Source organism: Crinia signifera, chromosome 8 (assembly GCF_055691185.1).
Source record: "Crinia signifera chromosome 8, ASM5569118v1, whole genome shotgun sequence".
Taxonomy (NCBI): domain Eukaryota; kingdom Metazoa; phylum Chordata; class Amphibia; order Anura; family Myobatrachidae; genus Crinia; species Crinia signifera.
The window spans coordinates 15,424,718-15,450,366 of NC_139224.1; the positions used below are offsets into that span (position 1 = coordinate 15,424,718).

At 49.3% G+C, this 25,649-nt stretch overlaps 1 long non-coding RNA gene across 1 annotated transcript; it reads right to left on the reverse strand.

Annotated features, from left to right (window-relative positions):
• Positions 1-2,690: 2,690 nt before the first annotated feature.
• Positions 2,691-24,438, reverse strand: LOC146026944 (uncharacterized). Its single transcript, XR_014454589.1, has 3 exons — positions 23,375-24,438; positions 3,836-3,953; positions 2,691-2,858 (listed from the first exon to the last, which is right to left on the reverse strand). It is a non-coding gene; the product is annotated as an uncharacterized LOC146026944 (long non-coding RNA).
• Positions 24,439-25,649: the final 1,211 nt, after the last annotated feature.

The window sequence follows — 25,649 nt, forward strand, 5'->3', positions numbered from 1 at the left end:
TGTGTGCCGGGGAAGTCGCACTGTTCCGGGATGTGTGCCGGAGAAGTCGCACTGGTCCGGGATGTGTGCCGGGGAAGTCGCACTGTTCCGGGATGTGTGTCGGGGAAGACGCACTGTTACGGGATGTGTGCCGGGGAAGTCGCACTGTTCCGGGATGTGTGCCGGGGAAGTCGCACTGCTCCGGGATGTGTGCCGTGGAAGTCGCACTGTTCCGGGATGTGTGCCTGGGAAGTCGCACTGTTCCGGGATGTGTACCGGGGAAGTCGCACTGCTCCGGGATGTGTGCCGGAGAAGTCGCACTGTTTCGGGATGTGTGCCGGAGAAGTCGCACTGTTTCGGGATGTGTGCCGGGGAAGTCGCACTGTTACGGGATGCTTGCCAGGGAAGTCGCACTGCTCCGGGATGTGTGCTGGGGAAGTCGCACTGTTCCGGGATGCGTGCCGGGGAAGTCGCACTGCTCCGGGATGTGTGCCGGGGAAGTTGCACTGTTCCGGGATGTGTGCCTGGGAAGTCGCACTGCTCCGGGATGTGTGCCGGGGAAGTCGCACTGCTCCGGGATGTGTGCCGGAGAAGTCGCACTGTTCCGGGATGTGTGCCGGAGAAGTCGCACTGTTTCGGGATGTGTGCCGTGGAAATCGCACATCCCGGAACAGTGCGACTTCCCCACCCAAATCTAATTCTCTCTGCACAAGTTACATCTGCCCCACCCGCAGTGCATATGGTTTTGTCCATCTAAGAAGGATTTTGTCAGAAAGAATGAACTAGAATAACCCCCATGGTGAGGCTGAAGCATACCCGTGCTGGAGTTACCTGTGCTAGGGATACCTGTGCTGGGGATACCTGTGCTGGGGTTACCTGTGCTGGGAATACCTGTGCTGGGGATAACTGTGCTGTGGATAATGTGCTGGGGATACCTGTGCTGGGGTTACCTGTGCTGAGGTTACCTATGCTGGGGATAACTGTGCTGGTCTTACCTGTGCTGGGGATACCTGTGCTGGGGATTCCTGTGCTGGGGATACCTGTGCTGGGGATACCTGTGCTGGGGCTACGTGTCCTGGGGTTACCTGTGCTGGGGATAACTGTGCTGGGGATAACTGTGCTGGGGTTACCTGTGCTGGGGATAACTGTGCTGGGGATAACTGTGCTGGGGTTACCTGTGCTGGGGTTACCTGTGCTGGAGTCACCTGTGCGGGGGTTACCTGTGCTGGGGTTACCTGTGCTGGGGTTACCTGTGCTGGGGATACCTGTGCTGGGGTTACCTGTGCTGGAGTCACCTGTGCGGGGGTTACCTGTGCTGGGGTTACCTGTGCTGGGGTTACCTGTGCTGGGGATACCTGTGCTGGGGTCACATGAAGGCCAGGTGTGCAGTTGGAGATTCTGCCTGATATGTGTGAGCAGCAGGATGTGATTCCTTCTGCGCTTAGTGCATAGCACCATAATATATACACTAGCGGTGCACCGTGGCGGAACGCCTTAGTCTGCCTGGGTGATCCATCATCCCAACATAATAATGTCTGCAGAGATAACTGTATGCTGTTTGGAGGAAGAGCTCAGTGTAGTCGTCAGCTGCAACTGGTCAGAGGTCAGGAAAGAGCCAACCAAATGATGTAGATGGAAGAGCTTCTGGAGAAAGCCCTGGAGATAGCAATCTGGCAGGAGATCCTTGGTCCATTCACTAAAGAAGCTGGGTCTAACGACCACCTTCCAGGAAGCCCTGAAGAACCTGCGGTACTTGTGTATTATCACGGCGCCCCCGATATTGATCGTGCAATGTTTTCATTGCATCGCATACCTCGCACCCGATGGCATGCGATGCGATTTTAGCCCCCTATTCGATAAAAAATCGTATAAGCACCCAAATGGGTGCTTTTAAGCACCCTAATGGGTGCTTACAATGTTAAATGCACCCCCACGCCACCCCCCACTATAAACGTGAACCCAAAGCATGGCGAGTGCAGCGAGCCCGCGAGGGGCGGCGGTACGCGTCCTACGACCTTTTCATACCCCCACTATCTACGTCGGCGTGGAGTTGACTTCATAAAGTGTGGCGAGCGCAGCGAGCCACCGAGCCCAAAGCGTGGCGAGCCCCGCGAGGGGACGCGGATACCTTCACAGGTATCCGCGTCCCCTCGCAGGCTTCACAGGTATCCGCGTCCCCTCGCAGGCTTCACAGGTATCCGCGTCCCCTCGCCACGCTTTGGTCTCGGTGGCTCACTACACTTTATAAGATCAACTTCACGACGTGGATAGTGGGGGTATGAAAAGGTCGTAGGACGCGTACTGCCACGCTTCGGGTTCACGTTTATAGTGGGGGAGTGGCTTGGGGGTGCATTTAACATTGTAAGCACCCATTAGGGTGCTTATACAATTTTTAATCGCATCGCATTGTATGACATTGTACAACATCGCGCGATATCGCATCGCATGCCTTTTGGTATGCAATGCGATGGGCGCCGTGATAATACACAAGTACCGAACCTGCCAATCCCATCGCTTCCATTAATGCCAGATTTACAGATAATCCATGTGGAGAAGGTAAAGGATTGGATACAATTAGTTTTAATAGAACATTACATATTCTTTATTTATTCTTTATTGCCACAAGAATTCCACCTTCTTGGAGATTAGAGAAGATCTGTAGATCATCAAGGCAAAGTCCTTTATGGCCTTGGCTAGTGTAGGGCCTGGAAGACGTTGGGGTGAAGATGCAGAGTGAATGGAGAAGAAGAAGAGACCATGATGAGCATTAAGGATTGAAGCGGAGGTTGGTGGAAGATTAGAGAAGGTTGCAGTAGTCTAGTTGGGAGATGACCAGTGAGTGCATGAGGGTCTTTGTTGCCTCCTGGGGAAGAAAGTGTCTAAGATGGAGATGGGAGAGGGCAGAGATGCGGATATCACAGAGTCAGTAAGATAGAAGAACTTTTAGATAGAAGATTTACATCGTTACAGAGCAGTTTAGGTTGAAAACAGACAAACGTCCCTCAAGTTCAACCTCTTTTTACAGGACCTATCAGTGTATGGTCTAGATGTGATAGCCTTTCCTTCTAAGGGTATGGTATCTTCTCTCCTCCAGCCTGAGAACATGCCCACACATCCTAGCCTCTGACCTCAAAGCAAAGAGGGAGCCTGATAGTTCATTATATTGTCCCCTGATATATTTGTAGATGTTAAGCATGTCTCCTCTTAAACGCCTCTTTTCCTGCGTAAACATTTCTAATTTATCTAATCTTTCCTCGTAGCTAAAGGACTCCATCCCTTTAATTAGCTTGGTTAGCCTTCTCTGGATTTACTCCAGCTCAGTAATGTAAAGTGGGGCCTAGAATTACATTCCAAATTCCAGGTGAGGTCTAACTAGTGCCTTGTGGAGTGGTATAATTACTTCCCTACTTTCCATGCTCAGCTCAGTCTTACACAAATTACTGGGACAACTACTAAGAAATAGCTGAGAGACAACCGGAGAGAGCAGAGAGGTGGGGAGGTCAGGAAGGGAGAGGTAGATCTGAGGGTCTTTAGCACAGAGATGGACAAATTATAAGATCACCACATTTGGGGCAAGTCATCACCCAGAAAAGGGTAGTTACGTTCTCTTCATTATAATGTTTTGACATGTAGTTAAATGGTTAACACTACAAGCAGTGTCTTTACTGAGTGTTATTGTGCATGACCACCAGCCACAATCATACGACATGTCTGAGTCTGGCTTTTTAGACTGCAGGTGCATGTTGTTTATTTTACTCTATAACATTTTCTGCCTATTTCCAAGCCTGTCACTTTGTTATTGGAGCAACCCATTGCTGTATGACTGTACAGTACTTAGCTCAGAAGAAATTGATACCTTATCATATTGAGTGCTGTTTATCTTCTATCACATGTATCCTGTTATCTTCAATAAAGACTACTTTGGTTTGGAATCAACGTGTGGATTAACCTCCTTTGTTAACATCCATGTGCACCTATCAAATTGTAGCCATTTACTAATAGAATTAACAATAACGCGGTACTCTTAACAGCTTGCTAGTAGATATATACGGAAGAGGTAAGTTGCCATTAGGGTCAGTGATCCTAACACCGCCTTTTTTCTGGGTGCGTGATGCATGCAGTCATCCAGGCAACATCATACTCTGGTTAAAATCCTTCTTAGATGGACAAAACCATGTGCACTGCAGGGGGCAGCTGTAAAATGTGCAGAGATAATTCGAATTGGGGGAGTTATTTTGTTTCTGTGCAGGGTAAATACTGGCTGCTTTATTTTTACACTGCAATATATATCTCACTTTGAAGTAAAACCCCACCCAAATCTAATTCTCTCTGCACAAGTTACATCTGCCCCACCTGCAGCGCACATGGTTTTGTCCATCTAAGAAGGATTTTGTCAGAAAGAGTGAACTAGAATAAGGCCCATAGATCAGAAGAGACTGTACAGAATGCAGCGCTGGACTGTCGCACATAACCAGCTTCGCTGAGCTGTAGGATAAGGAGAGGCGGGTCTGGAAGCATCAATATTGCACAATTAATCTCAGCTTCAGCTAAATTAATATTCCAGAGGAGGAGTTCCAGAACAGCAAAGAAAATCCCACTGTTTTGTATGAATTAACCTCTTGTTTGCACCACTATATGAATCCATTACAGGACAGTCGTTTGAGGTTCCAAGGATATTAGCAATACAGTGGTTCCCGAAGGGGGACAAAAGCCCCAACTTTACCATTACCCAACTTTGTACGATAAAGGAAGCTATGTTCGGGGGCATTTTGATCTGTGTTGCAGGACAGATATGATGAAATAATACAGACAATTAACATATTCTCAATCTATAGAAGATGAACAAATATCAAGGAAATGAGTTAAAAAAAAACCTCCATAAAATAATCAGGGAATATATTAGAGAGGGAGAGAGAGTCTCGGCAAACGGAGTACATTATGGGACAATAATGACATTTCACAACCTCATTTTTATATTGTCAAACCATTTTGATTAAGTGTTAAATGCATCACTCAGAACTGGCAGAGAGGAAGCAGCAATTTACTGCGCGTTTCACGAGTCTTTTGTCTGAATGTGGAAGGTGTGAGCTGTCGGGAGAGAGGGATGGAGACAGGGGGGATAGACGGATGGGAGCGGGGGAAGAGAGGGGAACAGAACAGGAGGCTGCTGCACTCTATTCATAGGGCCCCTGTGAGGTGTAGGGGGGCTAGAAACTGAACAAATAAATGACAAAAGAGAAAGAACCACAATGGCTGCGTCATACTCGCTACATACAGTACATGGCATTTAGGTGGTCAGCCTGTAATTAGAGGACATTGGAGGCAGAGAGAGAGATAAAGTGATGTGAGGACAAGGAGAGAGACAGAGGATGACTGACAGTGGATGCTCAGACTGGCTGCATATAGAGCAGTATGCGGAGGGTTAATAAGGAAAGTGGGACGAGGTCAGTTGTACATCAGGAGCCCCCCCCCCCCCAGTGCCTACTCTCTGCCAGCCTGACTGTCCTCTCTAATAAAGTGCTCCGGTGGCAATTAGTGACGTGTAATGACAACTAATTATCTGGGTATCTCATAAGAGGCTAACAGGAGGCATCAACATTTGTCACATTTAATGAGGGGAATAATTAGCGCTTTCAGAGGATGAAATATCAGGTGCAAAGCAATCTCCCACTGCTCTTCCAATGCACAGCACGCTACCACCACTACACCACTGTACCACACAGCACCCTGCCACCACTACACCACTGTACCACACAGCACCCTGCCACCACTACACCACTGTACCACACAGCACCCTGCCACCACTACACCACTGTACCACACAGCACCCTGTCACCACTGTACCACACAGCTACCTGCCACCACTACACCACTGTACCACACAGCACGCTGCCACCACTACACCACTGTACCACACAGCACCCTGCTACCACTACACCACTGTACCACACAGCACCCTGTCACCACTGTACCACACAGCACCCTGCTACCACTACACCACTGTACCACACAGCATCCTGCTACCACTACACCACTGTACCACACAGCACCCTGTCACCACTGTACCACACAGCACCCTGTTACCACTACACCACTGTACCACACAGCATCCTGCTACCACTACACCACTGTACCACACAGCACCCTGTCACCACTGTACCACACAGCATCCTGCCACCACTACACCACTGTACCACACAGCACCCTGCTACCACTACACCACTGTACCACTGTACCACACAGCACCCTGTCACCACTGTACCACACAGCACCCTGCTACCACTACACCACTGTACCACACAGCATCCTGCTACCACTACACCACTGTACCACACAGCACCCTGTCACCACTGTACCACACAGCACCCTGCTACCACTACACCACTGTACCACACAGCACCCTCCCACCCGTACACCACTGTACACACAGCACCCTGCCACCACTACACCACTGTACCACACAGCACCCTTCCACCACTACACCACTGTACCACACAGCACCCTGCCACCACTACACCACTGTACCACACAGCATCCTGCCACCGCTACACCACGCAGCACCCTGCCACCACTACACCACTGTACCACACAGCATCCTGCCACCACTACACCACTGTACCACACAGCATCCTGCCACCGCTACACCATTGTACCACACAGCACCCTTCCACCGCTACACCACTGTACCACACAGCACCCTGCCACCAGTACACCACTGTACCACACAGCATCCTGCTACCACTACACCACTGTACCACACAGCACCCTGTCACCACTGTACCACACAGCACCCTGCTACCACTACACCACTGTACCACACAGCACCCTGCCACCACTACACCACTGTACCACACAGCACCCTCCCACCACTACACCACTGTACACACAGCACCCTGCCACCACTGTACCACACAGCACCCTCCCACCACTACACCACTGTACCACACAGCACCCTGCCACCACTACACCACTGTACCACACAGCATCCTGCCACCGCTACACCACTGTACCACGCAGCACCCTGCCACCACTACACCACTGTACCACACAGCATCCTGCCACCACTACACCACTGTACCACGCAGCACCCTCCCACCACTACACCACTGTTCCACACAGCATCCTGCCACCACTACACCACTGTACCACACAGCACCCTGCCACCACTACACCACTGTACCACACAGCACCCTGCCACCACTACACCACTGTACCACACAGCATCCTGCCACCGCTACACCACTGTACCACGCAGCACCCTGCCACCACTACACCACTGTACCACACAGCATCCTGCCACCACTACACCACTGTACCACACAGCACCCTCCCACCACTACACCACTGTACCACACAACACCCTGCCACCACTACACCACTGTACCACACAGCACCCACTACACCACTGTACCGCACAGCACCCTGCCACCACTACACCACTGTACCACACAGCACCCTGCCACCACTACACCACTGTACCACACAGCACCCTGCCACCACTACACCACTGTACCACACAGCACCCTGCCACCACTACACCACTGTACCACACAGCACCCACTACATCACTGTACCACACAGCACCCTGCCACCACTACACCACTGTACCACACAGCACCCACTACATCACTGTACCACACAGCACCCTGCCACCACTACACCACTGTACCACACAGCACCCTGCCACCACTACACCACTGTACCACACAGCACCCACTACATCACTGTACCACACAGCACCCTGCCACCACTACACCACTGTACCACACAGCACCCTGTCACCACTGTACCACACATACAGGTAATTTGGGAGTGCTGGTATAATTGGTAGACTATGGAAGACCATTAGTGGTCGACCTAGACATTGGGGGGTATTCTGATTCAATCGGTCCCCAAAATTTGCAGCCTTGCGGGTCAACCAGAATAAGGGCCATTGTGGGCAGGATACCATTTGGAGATCTCCCATCTGTAACAGACTTGTGGATGTGATCTACGGCTCCAGGGCAGTGGCGGATCTAGACTTCTCTTCTAGGGAGGCGGTTTACTGTTTAAACTTGACCCTCCCCCTCCAGTCCTGACTCCTCCCCTTCCCATTCCTGACTCCTCCAATTGTAAGACTGTCCCCCCGCCCCCAAATAATAATAATAATTAAGAAAAAAACAATAATAAATGTCAAAGAGAAAACCCAGCATGGGGGGTCTGCACTGCAAACACACTGTACAGTATGTGCAGCCGGACAGTGCACTAACAAGGGAGCTCCAGGCTGTGGCTGCTCCCGCTCATCAGGGGACTTCATCCTGTAACCGGTCACACATACACCGTGTGCCCGCCGGGCAGTGCTGCAGACACAGCCCAACCCACACTGTCTTTGAGCAATCAGGGTGGCAAACCACCTAATTTACAGCCCACCAGCCAATAGGACGGCAGGATGGGGAGAGAAAGCCCAGCTGTATCAGCTACTGGGTGGGAGAGGCGGCGTCATCATCTCCCCATCATCACTACAATCATTACTTAGTAGGTGCGGGTGCAGATGCGGATGGCAGCAGTGAGGAGTATACCACTTGCCCCCCGCAGTGATTACACTGACCTAGGGGGGCGACCACCCCGTTCGCCCCCCCCCCCCCCCCCCCCTTAAATCTGCACCTGCTCCGGGGTCAGAGCTGCTGCACATATACAGGCAGGTCTCTGTATAGTGACATTTGCTGGGTGCAGTCTGTGAGCCCAGAAGAATTCCTGGGAATTAGCGGCCATTCTAATGAATATTGCTGCATCCCATAAAATGGCAGCCTCCATTGTATGCCAGCTACAGGTGCATTTAATTTAAGAGCTCTCCTGACTGCCATCCATCCTGAAATAGCTAATTTACTGCACTCTGCCTCCCGCTTTTCCCGCACTTGAAAAATAACAGTAATTGATAAACACGCTGAATGCACATTAATCCTACAACAGGGACGCTGTACCACTGGCGCCATCATGTGGTCACATCGGGTATATACAGGCCTCCCGGTGACTACTGCCTGGGCTGCAAATGCACAGTCCCATTCTATACTTCCCCATTACACACAGGCCTCTAATAAGGGCCAGAGTTTGACCACTTATGTGGGGTACACACCAGGACGATATGGCCCAAAACGAGCCAATTTAGATACAATCTCGACCGATTGTATGTAAATCGTCCGTGTTTTGGGCCATTTCGCTGCCCTTTTGATGCAATCCCGATCCACTGCAGGTAGGATCTCAGAAACGACCATTGTAGCGGGTGGGGGTCGGGATCGGATCGCGATCACATTAGGGGCATTTTCGCGGCGGGTCGTCGGCGCCGTCAGCGGGTCTTACGTTCCTTACGAGCACCATTGTCCTGTTGTGTACCGGGCATTATTCTACTGGGAGATCCTGGACACTGGCCCTTATTCTGGTTCACTTGCAAAAGGCAAATTCCTTCTCAGATGGACAAAACCATATGCACTGCAGGTGGGGCAGATGTAACTTGTGCAAAGAGAATTAGATTTGGGTGGGGATTTACTTTAAAGTGAGATCTATATTGTAGTGTAAAAATAAAGCAGCCAGTATTTACCCTGCACAGAAACAAAATGCCTCACCCAAATCTAATTCTCTCCGCCCCCCTGTAATGAATTGGGAGATAGGATCGCATATTGCACATATTACACCAGGGTTGCCGACCCTCCCGGAATTTGCGGGAGTCTCCCGAAAATCGGGTCCTTCCTCCCGGCCCCCGGAAGGGTGGGCAACCCTCCCGGAATCAGGGGGACCCCCACTGAGCCCCCCGATCGCGGCATTTATATGACGCAATCCGCGGGTCTCAGGGGAGGGGGCGGAGCTAAAACGGCACAATCGTGACGTTTTAGCCCCGCCCCTCCATGGATAACAGTTATTTAGGCTATTTTTCGTAATGGGGGCGGGGCTTAATGACATCACAGTTAAGCCCCGCCCCCAAAACGCGTAATGCAAGATTTCTCTCCGGGCTTCTCCCGGAGAGGATTTTTTTAAAGTCGGCAACCCTGTATTACACTACTGACCTCTCTATACCCTGGACTATATTACTGACCAGTCTAGAAGTTTCTCTGCACTGTAAAACATCCCTGTACGTCCTGCTCACCGGATGCACTAAGCATCCCGATGGTCGGGATGCCGGTATTCAATATACCAACGCTGGCATCCTGACTGCCATCAGAAGAACGACACGGATCAGGATGCCAACACCGTAATACCGGCAGCTGTCATCCTCATTGGTGAGTATCAGTTACTGTCAGGCCAGAGAAGGGGAGTTTGGTTATGCTGTAGGGTGGGGGGATAGGTTTAGGGTGGGTTAGGGTCAAGCAATGGGGGGTTTAGGTTCCTGCAAGGGAGGGGTAGGGGAGGACACATACATAACCCCTGCCAGATGTATATATATATATATATATATATAAAAAGTATACATATATATATATATATATACACACACATATATATATACACACAGTATGACAGTTACCTTCTGGCAATAGGTAGAGTGGCAGCCATAGAACTGTAGTCCTGGGAAGGGGTCCTGGACGTCCACAGATGGGGAGCCTCAGGAGCCTGGCCCAATAATTCCACAGCTGAGATTATATATATATATATATATATATATATATATATATATATATATACATACAGTGGTCGAAGTGGGGCGGTATACAGGATGCTCTCTGATCACTCAGCAGCACATATTGGGCCTTATTCTGATCGGAGCGGCCAAACGTGCGTACGTTCACAATTACCGCACGCTAGCCGTACGCGGCCGTTAGGGTTAAGTCCACCCACAAATCAGCCGCTTACGTACGGCCAGAAATAACGTAGAAGGGGAGTGGTGTACAAATGAGCGTACGGCAACGTACGCGGACGGGCCAGCCCTTGCACTCCGACAACAGGCGTACAACTGAGCGTACGGCGCCGTCTACGGCCGTCTTTCCTCCGTCTCCCCACCGCCTTCTTGCGGCGATCTGAGCGTACGCCAGCTTGCACGGACGGGTCCCTATTGTTTTCAATGGAAAACTCAGCTTATGTCACCGCTCGTGAGAGTGAGCGTACGTCCGTGCACGCTGGCATACCCTTCACATATATGGACCTGCAAATCTTGCCTCTCAACTACTAATCTGACAATTGATTAATTAATCTATTTGTTATTCAATTATTGTTTTCTATTAACTCAATTGTCTACCTTAATAAATACCTAATAAAACTACATTTTAAACCACATTACATGTATATTTGTTATGTTCTAATGTGGCATTTTAATCACTATCTATGTGTCCCCATATTGCTGTTACTTTTAAATCAAGTTATGTTGGTGTTTCTGTATATGTACTAAATTATGTCCATAATTAGTTTGTCCAAAATGTGTAACATGTATACCTACCCTGATGTTATGTGTGATGTTTTAATCGAAAAACATTAAACATTCATGCATTTTCACTATGTGTTATTTTACTCAAAAACACACACATTTACACATCAATCATTACCCCTCACCTCAAATTACTAATATAACTTACATTACACATCTGTATGTACCTACCCTTACAAGCCCTCTAACATATTTATTATTAAAAACACAGGCAATTTATAACACAATATAAACTTTTATTTATAACAAACATAATAAGGGGGGGGGGGGGGGATAAAAATAAATTAAATGCGGGCCTCCAGTAGGCCAAAAAGAAGTTGCAAATAAAAAAGGGTCAGGAAGATCTCCCGAATAAGGGCTGCCACCTCCTCCTGCTGCTGTTCAGTGTCTGTAGTGAAGGGATAAAAAAAAAAATTAATATATAACATACACAAATGTTTGTTGTATTTGTACATAATAAAAAGTTGTGAGTTATGTGTGAAGGCCACATACATTTTTAAACTACATTGAAGATGGGTCTGCTGTAAACACAGTACTAAAAAAAAATATGTTAACACGCACATACTGTACATAGTAAATAACATTAATTCAATTACTCCTTCATCAATGAATGTATGCTGTATCCCAATTGGTACTTTGGTTTGGGGGGACTGTCCTCTAACCTCACAATTAGCCTGTGCTATTTAAGGGTTATGACATTGTTGTGGCTTAAGCACTCCTTACTATTTTAAATTTAGGACATTGCTGTACAAATTATAGGCCTACAGCTATGTTTGTAAAGCATGCATCCGCATGGCCTCACACACTATTACCAAAACAATCTCTACATTTAAGTTGCACCAGTGGCAGATTAAGCCTTTGGGGGGCCCGGGGTACTTTAGAGCGGGGGGCCCCCTTGCACTTGTCATTACTGGCCGCACACTGCATGGGCGAATATTATACTGTCAAAACATAGAGTAAAGGCAGAATAAACTTGGTCAATGGTTACCTGCAGGGGATATATATATATATATATATATATATATATATATATATATATATATATATATATATATATATATATATATATATAGACAGGGGGTTGGCGGCACTCGGAATAATAATAGACACCATATATATATATATATATACACACACCACATGAAAAGCCTGTGTTTGTCCCTCTGCCCCTTACTCTGGAGGAGACCTCACAGTCCTAGTGCTGCCTCTGATTAAAAACCCTCCTATGACTAAGCTGCTGCTGCTGTTCTCCATGGACCTGAGAAGTATGTAATGAGCTCCACCAATCAGAGCTCAGCACAAACTTCTCAGCCTCTGTCCTCTGGTGCAAAGTGTCATGGGACTTAGTCAACTCCCAGAAATGCACTGCACACTTGTGCAATCAGTGTGCCTTGCCTCCCGATGCTCAGCACCATAAATCATTGTCACATTGGCAGATAGGTGAAGCTGCAGCACTACCCCACCCATGCACAAAACATTTAGCTAAAAAAAAAAAACATAACTTAAACATTGTCTTTTTAAAAAAAAAAAAATGACAACCACAGGGGGCCCCTAGCTAGAGGGGGTCCCAGGGGCACTGACCCCTTGCGCCTCCATTATAATCTGGCCCTGTGTTGCACATCATGCTGGGAACTGGAGTTACCCAACACCTGGAGCCACATAACTACCACACCACTAATGTCGGATATCTCATTGGATGTACTGTTATGTCAATTATTCAAGGGGTGAGGCATGGCCACACTCAAAAAAACCACCAAGGGGACCCTTGTTCCTGGAGAAGGACAGGACACACCTCATGGTCGCCCTGCAGTGATATGTTGCAACTAATGTTGATGTTGGATACACATATGTGGTTGTTGTGATTGTTTATGTGTAGAAATGTGTAGGTCAACATTAGACACATTATTTACTTACGGCTACTTGAGCCATCCTGGGCGCCGCTGGTTGGCTGTGGAGTGGTTGGGGAAGGCAGGAGCAAGGAGGATGGTCCTGGTGTTTGGCCCGAGGTACTGGGTGTTACTGGGGAGTGGAGAGGTTTGGGGGTGGGTGGTGGAGAGGTGTAGGGGGGTTGGAAATGGGGTGGGGAGGGGGGGGGTGGGGGTTGTGGAGGGGGTGGGGGATGGGGAAATTGTGTGGGTGAAAACTGCACCCTGGGTCTCCTCTTCTTCCTCCTCCTCTTCTTCCTTCTCCTCTTCTTCCTCCTCCTCCTCTTCCTCCTCCTCCTCTTCCTCCTCCTCCTCTTCCTCCTCCTCTTTCTTCTCCTCCTCTTTCTTCTCCTCCTCCTCTTCCTCCTCCTCTTCCTCCTCCTCCTCCTCTTCCTCCTCCTCCTCTTCCTCTTCCTCTTCTTCCTCCTCCTCTTCCTCCTCCTCCTCGGCTGCCTGGTCCCGGGCTGCCTGCTCCCGGGCTTCAATGCGTGCCCTTGCCCGTGCTGAAATGTTCATGTTGATGGCATAGAAATCGAAGATTGGGTTTCATAAAAAAGGGGGAAAGAAAAATTCACATTAGTCATGCTCATAACCTTCAAAATTATCATTGCTGTGAAATTTCAGACATTTATCATGCAAACTATTTGATATCCTACACCCAAAAACTGATCAACTACTTAAACCCCCCCTATACACCCCCATATACACCCCCTATACACCCATATACACCCCCATATACACCCATATACACCCTTATACACCCCCTATACACCCATATACACCCATATACACCCCCTATACACCCCCATATACACCCATATACACCCCCTATACACCCATATACACCCCCATATACACCCCCATATACACCCCCTATACACCCCCATATACACCCCCTATACACCCATATACACCCCCATATACACCCCCATATACACCCATATACACCCCCTATACACCCATATACACCCCCATATACACCCCCTATACACCCATATACACCCCCATACACCCCCTATACACCCATATACACCCCCATATACACCCATATACACCCCCATATACACCCCCTATACACCCATATACACCCCCATATACACCCATATACACCCCCATATACACCCACATACTCAGGGACACATTTATAAAAAGTACAGAAAACATTTGCAAAATAACGCAGGCATACTAGTAAATAAAAACGTACATCGGGCAATATGGCGGCGAAGTGTGCTGAGCAACACTGGCTGCCGCCGGCGCAGGTCCGACCAGCGCCGCTCCAGTTGAGCCAGGCTCCTGTCCACGCCGGTCCTGGCGAAAATTAGCCGGCGGGCAGCATTGTATGCCCGCCGCTTTTCCATATTGGATACATAAGGGCCCCTGGGCCCCAGGCGGCAGTCCATGACCTCAACCAAGGCCAATAGCTCCTGGGTAGAAAACGCCCTAGCCCTGGTTGAAGTCATGGTGGCAATGGCGCAGTTATTAATTGCAGGTACATATATCACTTTTGGTGCTTGCTGATTGGTGTAAAAAATTGTTTGTTTGGTATTAACTTTATTAATCCTTCTTACATTAACAAACTGGATGCGAATAGAAACTTACGCGGACCGTTCCGATATACACACCACAACCAACAGCATGCATTCAATGAAGAGAGAAGTACTGTATTTACAGTGTGCGGAAAATAATACACGCACCCCGTCTACTCCTAACTACGCTGCTTAAAGGGGGCTCAATACACCAATTGCCATGAAGAGAAGTACTGTATATATAGTATGCGGAAATTAATACACGCAACCGTCTACTTATAACTACGCTGCTTAAAGGGGGCACGATACAGCGATATGCATGGGGAGGAGTACTGTATATACAGTAGGCGGAAAATAATACACGCAACCCTCTACTTAGAACTACGCTGCCTAAAGGGCCACAATGCAACATGTTGCTGTATGACAATTTCATACACATTACATATGTAAGGAAAGCATTATAACGTGATGTTTTGAAATGTGACTCACAAAGCATACACGAACTCCAACAGATACCAGCTGACAACACTCATCATTGGAATGACAGGTGCACACATTTCACGATGTAGCCCACAATGCTCCACAACCTGTGTATATACATATACGGGTGATTGATCAGGTGCATTGAGACCTGCGTAATTTAAGCGGCAATTATCGGCGGGAAATATCGGCGTAAATTTGCATCTACCTTGCGGGGAAAAATATACGCCCCCTTGTTCGTGGCGGGAGATTAACATATAAATATTCAGTCAGATGCAGCACACAATTGCTGCAAACATGTCTGACTGACGATTCAGCAGCAGAGGACGCTCTGCAGAGAGCACAAGCAGAATCCATGCTTCAAGCATTACAGAAGAGGGAAGAGGAGCGGAGAAGGAGGGCCCAAGAGAGGAGTCGCCTGCAAGATCAAGCGGGCCCCTCAGTAACAGGCCCTGGTGAACCTCCACCAGCTCCACAAGGGCCAAGCAACCAGCCAGAACAAGAGGTTGCATCTCTCCAAACAGGTGTGACCCAGCAGGTGCATGGTGAGAGAGCTGGGGCCACCAGAAAACGTGCTGCAACATCTAGGGTGATGACTGAGCAGGATACCACCACCAGAAGGAGAAACCCTGCATTTGTAGAGGCCGAAATGCGAATTCTCGTGCCCAGGGCACGCGAATGGATTGAATTGGCAACCAGGAAGCCAGGTGCCAGTGCAAGGAGAAACCTTTGGGACAAGATCACAGAGGAAGTGAACCAGGTGGCACCAGTGGTCAGAACTTGGGACGCGGTGAAGAAAAGGTTAGTGTGTTTGTCAGGGCAATTTGTTCAGCAGTCTCCAGCAGGAACTGAGGCCCTTATTCTAGTTCACTCTTTCTGGCCAAATATTTCTTAGATGGACAAAACCATGTGCACTGCAGGTGAGGCAGGTGTTACTTGTGCAGAGATAATCAGATTTGGGTGGGGTTTTACACCTGCCTCACCTGCAGTGCACATGGTTTTGTCCATCAAAGAAATATTTGGCCACACATGGCACAAAAGATCACCCACACTAGGAAATGTCACGTAGCTAGGGGTACCACCTAGTCCCTTTAATTCCGGACACATATTAATTACACAGGTTCTGTGGCTGGCTGACTTCAAGACTCCACTTCACCTAATTTTAAACTGCCACAGAACCTGTGTAAGTAACATGTGTCCGGAATTAAAGGGACTAGGTGGTAACCCTACACGTAGCACAGTGGTGCACATATCTCATGGTGATATTTGTATTTTTAAACTTGTAGGTGGACTGACTTCAAAAGTGCCCTGAAGAGGAAGATGACTGACCGGTACAACCACAGCATGTCCACCGGGAGCGGTCCTATGCCTGACCATTTGGAGTTTACCCCCCTGGAGCTGGACTCCAGTGACGTGATCGATGTGGGGGAGATCAGGGGGATCTCCAATATGGACAGTGAGCTCCCGGTGGAGGTCTTTGCTGCTGCTTTTGATGGTAAGTCACAGTAATGCATTGTATTTAGAAAGATATTTTTTATTGCGTATGTGATGGTGACATTGTTTTCAATTCTTATCCTAGCAGAAGCAGAAAGTCAGGATGTACCGGCAGCATCGGCCTCTGCAGAGCCACAGGTGGAGCAGGTGGTCCAGCCTCCACCAAGACGTCGCCCCCAGCCCCAGCCACAGGAGACATTGAGTGAGAGCCTGTTGGTGACGCTGGACAGGATCGAGCAGCAAGGGGTGGATGCTGCGATCCGTCAGCAGCAGGTGGCGGATTTTCTGGCGGAGTGGAAGGCCACAAACCAGCTGCAGGTTGAGGCGTTGAACCGCATTAATGAAACTCTGGCGGCTGGCATGCTAAGCATTGGCCAACACCTCAGCCGCCAGAATGAACTTATTGCGGAGCAGCTGTCCACCGCCAGGTCCCTAAGGGACAATCCCCCATCTGCTGCCCCACCCCAAGCTGCTCCCCAACCTTCCACCTCGGCTGACCCTCCTGTGTCGACTAGGGGAAGACGCCGAAAGCCAGCTGACCCAAAGGCCCCTGTCCCCAAGGCCCCATCTAAAAGGGGCAAAAAAGGGCCCAAATGAGACCTGGTTCACTTCCTCTGTGGTTGGAGGCCAAAGGTTTAAATTGCACTGGACATCCGCTTCCTGAGTTGCCCATCGATCCATTTGCGTGCCATGGGCATGAAAGTTCGTATTTTGACCTCTACAAATGCAGGATATTTTTTTTTGGTGGTGTGTATCTTGCTTAGTATTCACCCTGGTTGTTGCAGTACGTATTCTGGTGTCCCTATTTCTTTCACCATTGCATTTGCAGGGTAACACATGTTTGGAGATATGCAACCTCTTGTTCTGGCTGTTTTATTATTTGTGTGTCTATTTTATTTGTTTTTTTGATTTCTCACATTAAAGTGTCAAGCTGTGATGCTGAACAGCAAATAAATTTATTTTACAAATTAAATCAAAATTGTGGTATGTGTAATTTCTTGTGTGAAACAAATACTAGATTTATGTGTACTTACTGACCAGGGTATTTTTGAACATTTGTTGAAGTGTGGTGGAAGTTTCCCATGTGTAACCCTCTCCATGGCCATTCCCATGTTCCTATCCAACTTTTCCCTGCTAATTAGTTTGTGTCAGCACATGTGCAGAGCAACTTAATAGGTGAGAAAGCAGTTTGTGTGCAGGTGAGGTAGCTCCTACATTAGTAGGTAAAAGCAGGTCCAGAACAATGCTTTCCTCATGGAGTGGGTGAGGCAGACAAACAAGGGTGAAAAGGTACATTTGTGTAGGAATTCATATGTGTCCTCCCTAAAAAAAGATGTGTGAATGGGCCAAACATGATAAATTAGCTTGTGAACAAACATGCATAACTTTTAAAATATATATGATTTGACAGTGTCATAAGCAGATGTAGGAATCCTTTGTTAGAGAGATGAGAGTGCAATAATGTGATTGGTGGCATCTTACATCCAGAGTGTAGTGAAATCCAAATCATAGCAGATGAGATAGTGGTACAGGTCATAATTTGGGGTACTATACAAAGATTGTGTGGAAAATAGTGGTCATGGGCTTCAAACATTGCAGAAACATCGTTTGTAGGTGTTAGATGTGGTTTATGTTAGTGTATCCTAAATACAAAACCTATGTTAGTATTAGAGTGAAGCCGTTGACACATGTCGACTTGTGTAGATTGAGTGTGCTACTGCGTAAAGTCTATGAAAGCAGGTAGTGAATGTGTCTGTTTATCAAATACCTACCTTAGCGTATAAAAAGATTCTTACCTTAAATTAAACAAACCTTTAAATGTGGAGAAGTATAGAAACATAAGCTTCCAATGTGTTTGCGTGCTGCATGTGTGGCTTGCAGGCAGTGAAATCATGGTTTGTAGTTAATAGACTGCAGCATTGCTTATTACATTCAGGTGTATGTGTTTGAGTAGTAATCAGCGTTAATTAGCCAACTCAGACGCACGCTGGCAAGCGGTATCTGTAGGGGTGGTTTTAGCTGGCGGTTGGCGGCCGCCTGTTTGGCGTCCGAAACGAACGGTGCCTTAGTCGATCGTGCGGTAGTAGCACCGCTCATTTTGGGTGCACACCCCCGTGTACGCCCATATTTACGCCCATTTTCCCTCATTATTTCGGCCGCTCCCATCAACACGCCCCTATGCCGCCCCATTACCCGTACGCTCGCGTACAGGTTTTTTCGCACGTTGAGAGCCCGGCCGTAAGCGTTGTGGAGTGTTCGCGCCGGCGCATTAGCGTATCTGCACATGCGCAGATCGTAAAAAACCCCGGGACGTACGCGTACGGGCCGGACGCTCCAAGCAGAATAAGGCCCATTGTGCTTTTGTAATACCCCTGTACAACGGGGCAGTCTGGCAGGGGACGTTGATGGACAGGGGGGTGTCCGAAGGTGCGCACTATATTCACTCTTTACTTTTCCATACCCCCACTTCAAAATTTCCACTTCGACCACTGTATGTATATATATATATACACATATATATATATATATATATATATATATATATAATCTCAGCTGTGGACGGGGGAGGCGCTGCTGTCAGTGAGGTGGGGAATGTGCTGCTGTCAGTGAGGAGGGGATGCGCTGCTGTCAGTGAGACGGGGGAGGCGCTGCTGTCAGTGAGGTGGGGAATGCGCTGCTGTCAGTGAGGAGGGGGATGCGCTGCTGTCAGTGAGGAGGGGGATGCGCTGCTGTCAGTGAGGAGGGGGATGCGCTGCTGTCAGTGAGGAGGGGGATGCGCTGCTGTCAGTGAGGAGGGGGATGCGCTGCTGTCAGTGAGGAGGGGGATGCGCTGCTGTCAGTGAGGAGGGGGATGCGCTGCTGTCAGTGAGGCGGGGGATGCGCTGCTGTCAGTGAGGAGGGGGATGCGCTGCTGTCAGTGAGGAGGGGGATGCGCTGCTGTCAGTGAGGAGGGGGATGCGCTGCTGTCAGTGAGGAGGGGATGCGCTGCTGTCAGTGAGTAGTAGTAGTACGTTTATTTATAAGGCGCCGCAAAGTGTCCGCAGCGCCGTACATAGCAAACAAAAAAATTACGAGGTAACGTACAGGGTGTGTTGAAAAATACAGTATAAATAGGGGTATAGCTGGTAGAACTAAAATCAGCATCAGTTCAGAAGTAGGTGTCAAAATTGTCGAGGAGACTGAAGATGAAGTAGAGGAAGGGAAGAACAGGACAGGAGCACAGGTGAGGTAAAGAGGTAGGGTGAGTACGTGAGGAAGGAGGGCCCTACTCATAAGAGTTAACATACTAAAAATAGGTGGGTGGACGAACGAAAAACAATAGGATAAGTAGGAACGGAGGGGAACGGTGGCAGGATAAGAGGATCAAAAGAGGTTAGGAGGAGGGATAGGCTAGTCGAAAAAAGTGGGTTTTGAGGGAGCGCTTGAAGGAGGTAAGGGAATCAGAAAGCCTGATGGGTGGCGGGAGGTTGTTCCAGTGCAGGGGGGCAGGCGAGAGAAGTCTTGGACACGGGAGTGGGAGGAGGTGATTAGGTGAGAGGTCAGTCGGCGGTCAGCGATGGAGCGAAGAGGACGGGATGGAGTGTGGATAGAGATCAGTGAAGAGAGGTAGGGAGCTGTGGAGGAGGAGAGAGCCTTGTAGGTGGTTGTGAGGAGTTTAAAGAGAACTCGGAAAGGAATGGGGAGCCAGTGAAGAGATAGACAGAGGGGGGAGGCGGAGGTAGAGCGGCGGCCGGCTCCTGCCAGGGGCAAGCGCTCACGAGATGAGTGAGGAGGGGATGCGCTGCTGTCAGTGAGACGGGGGCGGCGCTGCTGTCAGTGAGGTGGGGAATGTGCTGCTGTCAGTGACCTTGTGCATGTCGATAATTTAGGGTCGGCCTAGAGAGTGTCGACCTTTAGAACCAAACCCTTTATGATGTCAGCAAGTTTCCAGTCATTACAGGGTAGTGAGATCTGTGCTGGACTTTCTCGGTCTGACTGGTGTGTAATAGTGATATAATGCTCTCCCAGCAATACAAGTGTGATGACAGCGTATACTGATGTACGGGTGTGTAATAGTGATATAATGCTCTACCAGCAATACAAGTATGATGACAGCGTATACTGATGTACGGGTGTGTAATAGTGATATAATGCTCTCCCAGCAATACAAGTGAGATGACAGCGTATACTGATGTACGGGTGTGTAAAAGTGATATAATGCAATACAAGTGTGATGACAGCGTATACTGATGTACGGGTGTGTAAAAGTGATATAATGCAATACAAGTGTGATGACAGCGTATACTGATGTACGGGTGCGTAGGAGTTTGATGGAATTACGCACTCACCATATAAATGACAGAGGTGGGCGTTGGACAATTGTAGTATTGTTGTCCTGCAGCGGTTGCTGAGCAACATAGTGTCCGCTACATCTCGCCATTCAGCATCGTGGTTCCGAAACTCAGCAGAAGGGGAACGTGAAACAACCCAATATCCCCCAATCCCAGTGCTGGGTGCACACGATTCCACCGGTTGCACTCACCTTCCCGGAAGCTGCGGGAGACCCCTGATTTTTGGGGTATTCCCCCACAGCTCCAGAAGGGTAGGTTGTGCTATAAATAGTCCTGTCTAGGGCAGACAGTACTGTGTACGGCACCCCTACAGTATCAATCCGAGTAGTGTTCCCGGCACCCCCTACAGTATCCGGATAGTGTCCTCGGCACCCCCTACAGTATCCGGATAGTGTCCTCGGCACCCCTACAGTATCCGGATAGTGTCCTCGGCACCCCCTACAGTATCCGGATAGTGTCCCCGGCACCCCCTACAGTATCAGGATAGTGTCCTCGGCACCCCTACAGTATCCGGATAGTGTCCTCGGCACCCCCTACAGTATCCGGATAGTGTCCCCGGCACCCCCTACAGTATCCGGATAGTGTCCCCGGCACCCCCTACAGTATCCGAATAGTGTCCCCGGCACCCCCTACAGTATCCGAATAGTGTCCCCGGCACCCCCTACAGTATCCGGATAGTGTCCATGGCACCCTACAGTATCAGGATAGTGTCCCCGGCACACCTACAGTATCAGGATAGTGTCCCCGGCACCCTAAAGTATCAGGATAGTGTCCACGGCACCCTACAGTATCAGGATAGTGTCCCCGGCACCCTACAGTATCAGGATAGTGTCCACACACCCCTACAGTATCAGGATAGTGTCTCCGGCACCCCCTACAGTATCAGGATTGTGTCCACGCACCCTACAGTATCAGGATAGTATCCCCGGCACCCTACAGTATCAGGATAGTATCCCCGGCACCCTACAGTATCAGGATAGTGTCCCCGGCACCACATCAGTATCCGGATAGTGTCCCCGGGACCCCCTGCAGTATCCGGATAGTGTCCCCGGCACCCACTACAGTATCCGGATAGTGTCCCCGGCACCCCCTACAGTATCCGGATAGTGTCCCCGGCACCCCCTACAGTATCCGGATAGTGTCCCCGGCACCCTAAAGTATCAGGATTGTGTCCGCGGCACCCCCTACAGTATCAGGATAGTGTCCCCGACACCCCCTACAGTATCAGGATAGTGTCCCCGACACCCCCTACAGTATCAGGATAGTGTCCCCGGCACCCCCTACAGTATCAGGATAGTGTCCCCGGCACCCCCTACAGTATCAGGATTGTGTCCGCGGCACCCTACAGTATCAGGATTGTGTCCACGCACCCCTAGGCCAAAAGGTTAGTGAGTAATGTAGAAAAAAATATTAAATTAACAATATTGTGTTCATATATCATACCAAGGTTTACTGATGTGGTGAGGGACAATAGTTGTCATCACAGTTTATGATTGGCAGCCACCAGCACTGATGTTGTCTATGACATTGGAAGGTTGCGAAAAGCAAAAAAATACCTGGATATGCTAATAAAGTGTATAGAATAAGTGGGATGAACAATACAAGAAGTAAGATAAAGATCAATATTAAATAATAATAAAAATAGTAAACATAAACCAAAAATAACAAGTAAAAAAATTATAAAGAATAATATAATAATATCATTTTGGCAACCTTCCAGTCACTTCTTAATTCGTTTTTTGGAACACTCTCCCCTACCCCCCCCCCCCCAACCTCTTAATCCTAAAACCATCTTTAGTGCCTAACCTATTCCACCACCCCCATTTTAAAATTACCCCCCCCCCCATCTCTCCACCTCCCTAGTAAATTAAATTCAGAGGCAAATCAGGATTTTAGGAGGGTATCTCCAAAATATCTGAGACATATAACAGGGATATGAATGGCCGGTACCCCAATCACCCTCGGCAATGGCATCACACTGCACAGACTGAATAATCAGGACTTTGCAGTCACCATTAGAAAATACAAGGAAAAGGAATGTTTTCACATATGAAGAAGCCTTTTTTAACTAGGAATTAGTTTAAATCCAATATTATTTTTGTGATAGTAATGATTTAATTTTAGTTTTACCATAGTCCGAGTCTGTGCTTCTATTACCATAAAGTATTAGTATTAGCGATTGTAACGCTAATCATAAATATTCTACTTTAAAGGTAAAAACATTGAAGAATCAATGAGGAAAATCCCCACCTGCTTTACCTACTTTCAAATAGTAATCTATTAATCCACCACTGGAGGGCGCTCCTGTGACAGCAACACTGCAGAGAAGACAGAAGACTGCCAGTCAGACATTCCAAGAGCAGCAGGACATAGAAGTACAGTACATAGAATTGTCCCATAGGGGAAAGCTACTGTGGGGCAGAAGGGGTCTCTACAGGGCCGATTCCGAGACAGACGCCATGGCGATAGTCACACAGTGGTCAATGTATTTCAACTGCACATATGGTTGCACAAAAAGTGGCACAGCGTATGGGTGGTGCAGTAGTGTGTGTGTGTGTGCACAAAGGGCCTGATTCAGACCTGATCACATGGCTGCTAATTTTCAGAGCCCAGTGATTATGTATACGCTGTGCCACCCTGCCCTCTGGCCTGTTATACTGTGCCACCCTACCCTCTTACGCTGTGTCACTATCTCCTGTAACGCTGTGCCACCCTGCCCTCTGGCCTGTCACGCTGTGCCACCCTGCCCTCTGGCCTGTCACATTGTGCCACCCTGCCCTCTGGCCTGTTATGCTGTGCCACCCTGCCCTCTGGCCTGTTATGCTGTGCCACCCTTCCCTCTGGCCTGTCACGCTGTGCCACTCTGGCCTGTCACGCTGTACCACCCTGCCCTCTGGCCTGTCACGCTGTACCACCCTGCCCTCTGGCCTGTCACGCTGTGCCACCCTGCCCCCTGGCCTGTCACATTGTGCCACCCTGCCCTCTGGCCTGTCACATTGTGCCACCCTGCCCTCTGGCCTGTTATGCTGTGCCACCCTGCCCTGTTACGGTGTGCCACCCTTCCCTCTGGCCTGTCACGCTGTGCCACTCTGGCCTGTCACGCTGTACCACCCTGTTCTCTGGCCTGTCACGCTGTACCACCCTGCCCTCTGGCCTGTCACGCTGTACCACCCTGCCCTCTGGCCTGTCACGCTGTACCACCCTGCCCTCTGGCCTGTCACGCTGTACCACCCTGCCCTCTGGCCTGTCACGCTGTACCACCCTGCCCTCTGGCCTGTCACGCTGTACCACCCTGCCCTCTGGCCTGTCACGCTGTACCACCCTGCCCTCTCACGCTGTACCACCCTGCCCTCTGGCCTGTCACGCTGTACCACCCTGCCCTCTGGCCTGTCACGCTGTACCACCCTGCCCTCTGGCCTGTCACGCTGTACCACCCTGCCCTCTGGCCTGTCACGCTGTAGCAAATTCTCTGTTTCCATGTTCCTCACGTCACATACATCATATCCGTCACCTGTAACAGATCACAGAATGAAAGGAATACTTAGTGTGTGAGACTTACTGGCCCGTGCGTCTTACGTCTCCATGGCGACTGCACAGCGGCCTCGTTAGGAAACCACCTTATACGCTCCGTGAATGTCGCCATTAATCTCAGACAGTCACAAGTCAGTGACTTGGAATCATTGCCCCCAGCTCCAGTGACTGCGGCCATTAGTACACCGGATAAGCAGAACATCATCCTCACACCCCGAGCGGACAGATCCTGGGGGGAAAGGTCAGTCTGGGCGATTAGCCACTTATGGGACCTATGTACTAATACGGCACAACCACAACAGGTCTCTTCTTTTTAGTTATTCCCACTATGTATTAACATGATCTCCCAGTGATAGTTCCTGATACCAGGCATGTGCACAGTAGCACTTACTACAGCCGGCTTGTGGCTGCTGGAGAGGGATTGGAAGGTCCCTCTCCTGTGATAATCCCTCCCTAGTGTCCTCTGAACCCTCGCCTCAGTCCTTCAGGCAGCTTCCAGAACCTCCTACATAACTACACTACAGGATCGCCATCCTTATATTCACCCCTGGCCTTATTCTTACCTACCCACTTATTCCTACAGTGCACCTTGCAAAGAGCCTCCATACCCTGACCTCAGGCCCATCTCTCATCTGCCCCTCACCCAATATCTCTCACCTCTGTCTCCCTCAATTTCAAAGCCTTTGTCCCCCCCTTCATCCATCACCTGTCTCTCGCCTGCCCCAACCCCTATAACTCAGCTCTGTCAACCACACCCAATTTCTCATCTCCACACCCCCATATCTCATCTCTGTCCATCTCACCCTCATTTTCTGCTCATCTTTGTAACCCATAATCCCCCCTCCCCCATTTTCCTCATCTGTCTCGACACCCCTCCTTTTCCTGCGTCAGCCTCTCTCCTCTCTATACCAAACACCCCTTTTCCTCCCATCATCGGGGGCACAAAGCTTAGCTCCACCCCAGCGTGACTGCGAACCCTTCTCTGATTGGCCTC